This window comes from Hylobates moloch, unplaced genomic scaffold (genome assembly GCF_009828535.3).
Source record: "Hylobates moloch isolate HMO894 unplaced genomic scaffold, HMol_V3 SCAFFOLD_16, whole genome shotgun sequence".
NCBI lineage: Eukaryota > Metazoa > Chordata > Mammalia > Primates > Hylobatidae > Hylobates > Hylobates moloch.
Window position 1 is genome coordinate 54,663,303 of NW_026652291.1, and position 7,064 is coordinate 54,670,366.

The window sequence follows — 7,064 nt, forward strand, 5'->3', positions numbered from 1 at the left end:
ATGGCACGATCTCGGTTCACCGCAACCTCTGCCTCCCAGGTTCAAGCGATTCTCCTGCCTCAGCCTCCCGAGTAGCTGGGACCACAGGCTTGTGCCACCAAGCCCAGCTAATTTTGTATTTTTAGTAGAGACGGGTTTTCTCCATGTTGGTCAGGCTGATCTCAAACTCCAAGGGGAGTTGGGATGTGAAATCAGGGCCCAAAAGAGTACAGGACACAAGGGTGCACCCAGTGACCAGGAGATTCACACCCATCACACACCATGCTTTTTGTTTTGTTTTGTTTCCCTTTTTTCCTTTTTTTTTTCTTTTAGGCATCAAGCTTCATTTCTAAGCTCTTGCCAGGTGTCTGGCAGTAACCAAAGGAAGCTTTATAATAACTAGGGTACACTCTTAGTAAACAATGTCAAAGACACTGTAAAAGGAGAGCAACTAAGGATCATCAGTTGTCCCACAAAATTGATCTGACCCAATATGATATTTTTCATGGTCTGAATCCTTCTAGGGCTAGATTAATAATAGCAATTACAATTTCCTTATTTCTCAGATGCAAGAGCTGTGTTTTGTGTTTTTCTTTTGAGAGACAGGGTCTTGCATTGTCACTCAGGCTGGCGCACAGTGGCATGATGATAGTTCACTGCAGCTTCAAACTTCTGGGCTCCAGGGATCCTCCTGACTCAGCCTCTTGAGTAGCTGGGACTACAGGCACATACCACCACTACTGGCTAATTTTAAAATTTTTTGTAGGGATGGAATCTTGCTATGTTGCCCAGTCTGGTCTTGAACTCCTGGTCTCAAGGGATCTTCCTGCCTCAGGCTTCCAAAATGCTGGGATTAAAGGCGTGAACCACCAGACCCAGCTGGTTTTTTTGTTTTGTTTTTTACACCTTAACATCTCTCAAATCAAGACACATCTTACAACACATGTCAAAAGAAACTCTTCAGCCATTGATAGAGTGGTGGTTCTCAGCCTCCACTGCACACTGAAATCATCTGGGGAACTTTAAGAATACTGATGCTGCCGGGCGCGGTGGCTCATACCTGTAATCCCAGCACTTTGGGAGGCCGAGGAGGGCGGATCACGAGGTCAGGAGATCGAGACCATCCTGGCTAAAATGGTGAAACCCCATCTCTCCGGCATATGGTGGGCCCATCCCACTATCAGGAGGCTGGGAGAAGGCTGAACCGGAGGCGAATTTTGCTGGAAAAAAAAAAAAAAAGAAAGAAAGAATACTGACGCCAGGTTACTAATTTAGTGGGTCTAAGATGCAGCCTGAGAATCTGGAATTTGTAAGGTGATTCTAATGTGTGTCTAGGGCCGACAGCCCAGAGGTAAGGAATGAGTGGGTAGTGTATACTCAGCAAAGTTTTTATTGCCTACACATTTGGAAAAACAATAAGATGGGGGGCATCATCTTATAACCAACAAAGCGAATCCCCCAAAACATGAAGTCTTTCTATGTTCAGTGTCATGAAGCCAATACACAAAACTAAAATTGTCTAGTAGAGCAGGCTTTATTCGATGGCCATGGAATTAAGAAGTGGAAGCATGGCTCACAAATCAACTTGTTGACCAGTGAGGGGTGAGGGGTGAAAATAAAGAGTTTCTCTAACAAAGGGGATGGATATTAAAAATAAAGAGGGGCCAGGCACGGTGGCTCACACCTGTAATCCCAGCACTTTGGGAGGCCGAGGCGGATGGATCACAAGGTCAGGAGTTCAAGACCAGCCTGGCCAATATGGTGAAACCCCGCCTCTACTAGAAAACACAAAAATTAGCTGGGCGTGGTGGCATGCACCTGTAATCCCAGCTACTCAGGAGGCTGGGGTAGAAGAATCACTTGAACCCAGGAGGCAGAGGTTGCAGTGAGCCGAGATGGCGCCATTGCACTCCAGCCTGGGCGACAGAGCGAGACTCTGTCTCAAAAAAAAAAAAAAAAGAAAAAGAAAAAGAAAAATGAAAAGAGGAAGATTCAGGTCTTTTCTGGAAATGGTCAGTGAACTTCTCAGAACTGGAGCAATGCCTTCCTTCTTTTTTGTCCTTTTATAGCTTCTTCTGGTCATTGTCCTAGCAATTGTCCACTGTTATGGCGATGGTCAGAGTGTCATTTAGCATGGAAATGAGACTATAATGACGCCCAAGTTCTTTCTGAAGTCATTTGTCAGCTATTTTGGTTCTAGCCAGTCTCAACTGTTCCAGTAACAAAGGGAACTTTTTTTGCAGGCATCCTGTTTCTTAAAGCAGTGTTAGGGCAGAGCTGAAATTCAGCTGTGTCACAGAGGCATTACACCAGCTAACAATTTCATCATTCTGTTACTTCTGTTATTTCCTTTGATAGCTGATAAACTTAAATTCACATCTTAATTATCACTTAAAAGGTCTTTTAAAAGATTCCATTATAATGCAGTATAGAAATGAAAAAAAATATTGTGCATGCATAAAATTAATAATCATTCATTGGATAATATACAATTGAAATAGTCATACACTGGATAATATAATTAATAAAATTGTCAAGATGCTGAGAACAAATCACAAATTTTTGAAATCTAGGAAAAGTTTTTGGGACCAACTGATATGTGAAGAGCTATCATTCAGATGTCTAAATCTGTCAAAAGCTTCCAGCTACTTCCCAGAAGCTCTTTATTTCCTATTATTTATAATTCAGTTAACAGTAGCAATACAAACAAAATAGCCAAAAGAGAAATGCAAAAAAAAGAAGAAAGAAAGAAAGAAAGAAAGAAAGAAAGAAAGAAAGAAAGAAAGAAGGAAAGAAAGAAAGAAACACACACGTAATCCCACTGCATTCTTTAAATTATTCTGCAGCCTCTCAAATATGCTAGCAAGGTCCAGATCTCGTGCAAGGGTAATCATTACATTACATATAACTGCCAGTGGCCCCGCTTGATAGAGAGGCATTTGGGGCCCCAATTGTGTTTGTTAGTCTGAAGAGCAAAGTAGCATGTATTTTGGCAGACAATGCATGCTATTGTAAGTAGAGTTTTTCAAAATGGCATATATTAAATGTTGAACTTGGCTTAGGCTTTCTCCAAAACAGCTCCTTTTTTTTTTTTGAGACGGAGTTTTGCTCTTATTGCCCAGGCTGAAGTGCAGTGGTGCGATCTTGGCTCACTGCAACCTCCACCTCCCAGGTTCAATCAATTATCCTGCCTCAGCCTCCTGAGTAGCTGGGACTACAGGTGCGTGCCACCATGCCAGGCTAATTTTTGTATTTTTAGTAGAGACAGGGTTTCACCATGTTGGCCAGGCTGGTCTTGAACTCTTGACCTCAGGTGATCCACCCGCCTTGGTCTCCAAAAGTGCTGGGATTACAGGCATGAGCCACCGTGCCCGGCCAAAAGAGCTACTAATAAGCCAGTAGTGCATCGTACAATCTCTAACTAGAACTTCTTACAATTGAGAAATCCAATCACGCATCATAGCCGCAGGTTCCACATGGGTGCATTGAAACAACCTTGGGTTGAAAATACTGGGAAGGAAATAAAAAAACAAGAAAAATAATACAAATAAAAGCAATGCAGCATAACAACTATTTACAAAGCATTTACATTGCATTAGGTATTATAAGTAATCTAGAGATTTAAAGTATATAGGAGAAATGCTACACCATTTTATATCAGCGACTTAACTATCTGTGAATTTTGGTATCCCAGAGGTGTCCTGAAACCAAGCCTTCACGGATACGGAGAGATGACCATGCTCTAAGAATATAAGTTGCCAAATATTGAATCTTATTGTTTTCCAGGCAATGTACCAAGGGCTTTTAGTGAATCATCTTACTTACTCTTCATCTTACTTATGCATTTTTATTATTACCATTTTAGAAATGAAGAAACTGAAGCACAAGAGGTTAAGCAACTTGCCCAAAGTCACACAGTATACAAGTATGACAGCCAGGGTTTGAACCCAAATAGTCTGACTCCAGGACACAGGCTCTTAACCTGTAGGTTATATGACATATGATTGCTACACATAGGATGTACCACAGACAACACACTCATTCATTCAATTAATATTTAATGAGCACCTATTAAGTGATAAATACTGTTGTAACAATGCTATTACCAGGAATACCAGTGAATAAAATAGACAAGGTCCCTACATTCTTAGAGCTGATATTCTAATAGGGAAATAATAAGTAAACAAAGATCAAAATCATTTTAAGTAGTAATAAATACAACACAGGAAATCCAACAGGCTATGAGATAGAGAGATATAGAAAAGTCAGCAATTACCTCTCTGAAGGGGTGATGTTTGGGTTGAAGAAGCCAGGACCAAGGGCAGGGGTAAAGGCCTTGAGGCGGAAACAAGCCCAGTAAGTCAAAGAGTTAGTGAGGGTGAAGTGCAGTGAGAGGAAGGAGGGTGGAGAGCCCAGCCTGCTGAGGTTATATGCAAATGCTACACCATTTTACATCAGGGACTTGAGTATCTGTGAATTTCAGTATCTCAAGGAGGTCCTGGAACCAGTGCCCCCACAGACACTGAGGGACAACTGCAGGGAGGCCCTGCCAGGCAGGTGTGCCAGGTAGGAATCTTAGGCTACAAAAACACCCAACCTGACTGTGGCTGACCTAAAGGCATAGAAGGAATATATGAGAAAGACATGGGGCAGCTTAGAAAGATGGGAACCAGGGCAGCTCTGGGGATCAAGGTAGCAGGAACTGATGAATATCGGTCTTATCAGAGACTGCCAAGGGGGCGCAAAAGCTCCAGTTCGTCCTCATTTTATTGTCTCACTGCTCAAGATTTAATTCCAGAAAGATGGTGTCTGATTTTGCTTGGGTCCTGGGTCTGCCTCTTAGCTGACGGAGGGCAGGACATCACCGCTTAGAATTCCAGCCACTGAATCCAATTTGAGTGCTATTTCTAGAAAAGTAGGGATGGATGCTTGGCAGCAAAATGAGCAAGGTCCCCTGCACCATGATGAAGTATTTGGGCTTATTCCAAGAGTAGCGGGAAGCCACTGGTAGGTTTTAAGCAAAGTAAAGTGACAGGTTATATCTACGTAATGTTTTAAATGAATGAATGCTGTTTAGTCTGGGCCTTTAATTTCTGGGATTTTTTTTTTTTTTTTAACAAAAGTAAATGTTTTGGAAATGGCAGAAAGCTGGGAGACATTTACAATCGTAGCAGAGAATAAACAGTGAGAGGGGAGGTTCTCTTCTATATTGACTTTATGTCTCAGAATGTCAAATGCTCAAAACTCATCTAGCTCAAAAAACAACATAGCCTTCCACAGCTCAGTAGAAACTGGGACCACAGCCAATTTTACTTGACACGTCTTTCCCAAGAAATGAACACAAGAAATTGCTGCCTCTAAGCTACGAGAAACTGAGCTGGGAATTTTTTTCTGACATAAAGATCCACACAACTGGTTTCAAAATTTTTTTAATTCTTTGAATCTTATTCACCTGAAAATCTGTCTCGTGGACTCTGGGGTCACAAAAACCCAGTTCTCAGCCCAGGTCAATCACTTACTAGATGTGAGCTTAGACAAGGTAATTAACCTTAAACAATAGTTTTAGCTTATCATAAATTGGAGATAATAATATCTATATCCTAAGGTGGTTGTGAGGATTGTTAGAAAATATGCTGTGTCTAGTGCAGGTGGAGCTCACAGAGATTCCTCTTGTTTAAGCTGTTAAATTTATCCTTGCAATGGAGAACGGTCAGTACATAATTAAACATACATTGCTATTACGTTCACAGTGAGGATGTGGAGGGGTAAAATGATTTACAATGGGTTTTGATTTTGAGTAACTTAAAAAGATTTATAGTCCTTGAATACAGTTCCCACTAATACTTCTTAGGGCAGGTATTAACTGCTACTGTTACTGAAGTGCTCAGTGTGTCAGGCACTATTTGAAGCATTTCATATTTATTAACTCATTTAATTTATACAACAATGTCATGTCGTTGGATTACCATTATCCCCCATTATAAAAATTAGGAAACTTTAGCAAATAAAGTCTCTGTATTTGCCCAAGGCCACACAGCTGGTAACTGACAGAGCTGGAATTTAAACACTTACATGTCAGTTCTAGGGCCTTCACTCCATTTATTTATTTAGTTATGTATTTATTTATTTGAGACAGAGCCTTACTCCGTCACCCAGGCTGGAGTGCAGTGGCGTGATCTCAGCTCACTGCAACCTCCACCTCCCAGGCTCAAGCAGTTCTCCTGCCTCAGCCTACCAAGTAGCTGGGACCACAGACACTTGCCACCATGCCCGACTAATTTTTGTATTTTTAGTAGAGACGGGGTTTCGCCATGCTGGCCAGGCTGGTCTCAAACTCCTGACCTCAGGTGATCTGCCCACCTCAGCCTCCCAAAGTGCTGGGATTATGGGAGTGAGCCACTGTGCCCAGCCCTGGGGCCTTCGATCTTAACCATACTTTCCACATAGCAGAGAAGCACGAATCCACACATTGCCCAGCGAGCTGCTCAACTCCCTTCCGTCCTCATATGCAAAGTTGTTCCACTTGGGATTTGGAGTCACAAATTAAAATTCCAGTTTTATGTGTATTTTGTGGATCCTCAAACATAGATTTGAATGATTTTCAAGTTTTAAATTTTGTTTAGCAGTACTTTATGTGAATATGCGTTACCTGGAGGCAGAGACCATGTCTTCTGCAATATGACTCCATGCACGTATTGTTCCTTGTAAGCTGTTCCATGTGCACGTGAACAAACCAACCACAACTGCCCATGCACACACCTCTAATACTTAATACTGAGCAAGGCTTCTCAGCTCCATCTGCTCACTGCACTGGCATGTATGGCTTAAAGAAGATGTTATCAACTGGGATCAGAGAGTGGCTTTGGAGGAGAGGGAAATCAGTCTTTCTACCCCATTCTCTGGAATAGATTGAAATGGTTTATGTCCAGGACCTGGAGAAATTTTGATAGAGAACTGGTCTCCCCGCAAGCTGGCCCTGGCCCTCCCAGAGGATCACCAAGATGGTATAAAAGAGACTATTCTCGGTAGGGTCTTAGTCCCCACCAAGTGTCCTGGAGGACAGTGAACAAGGCCAACCTCACGCA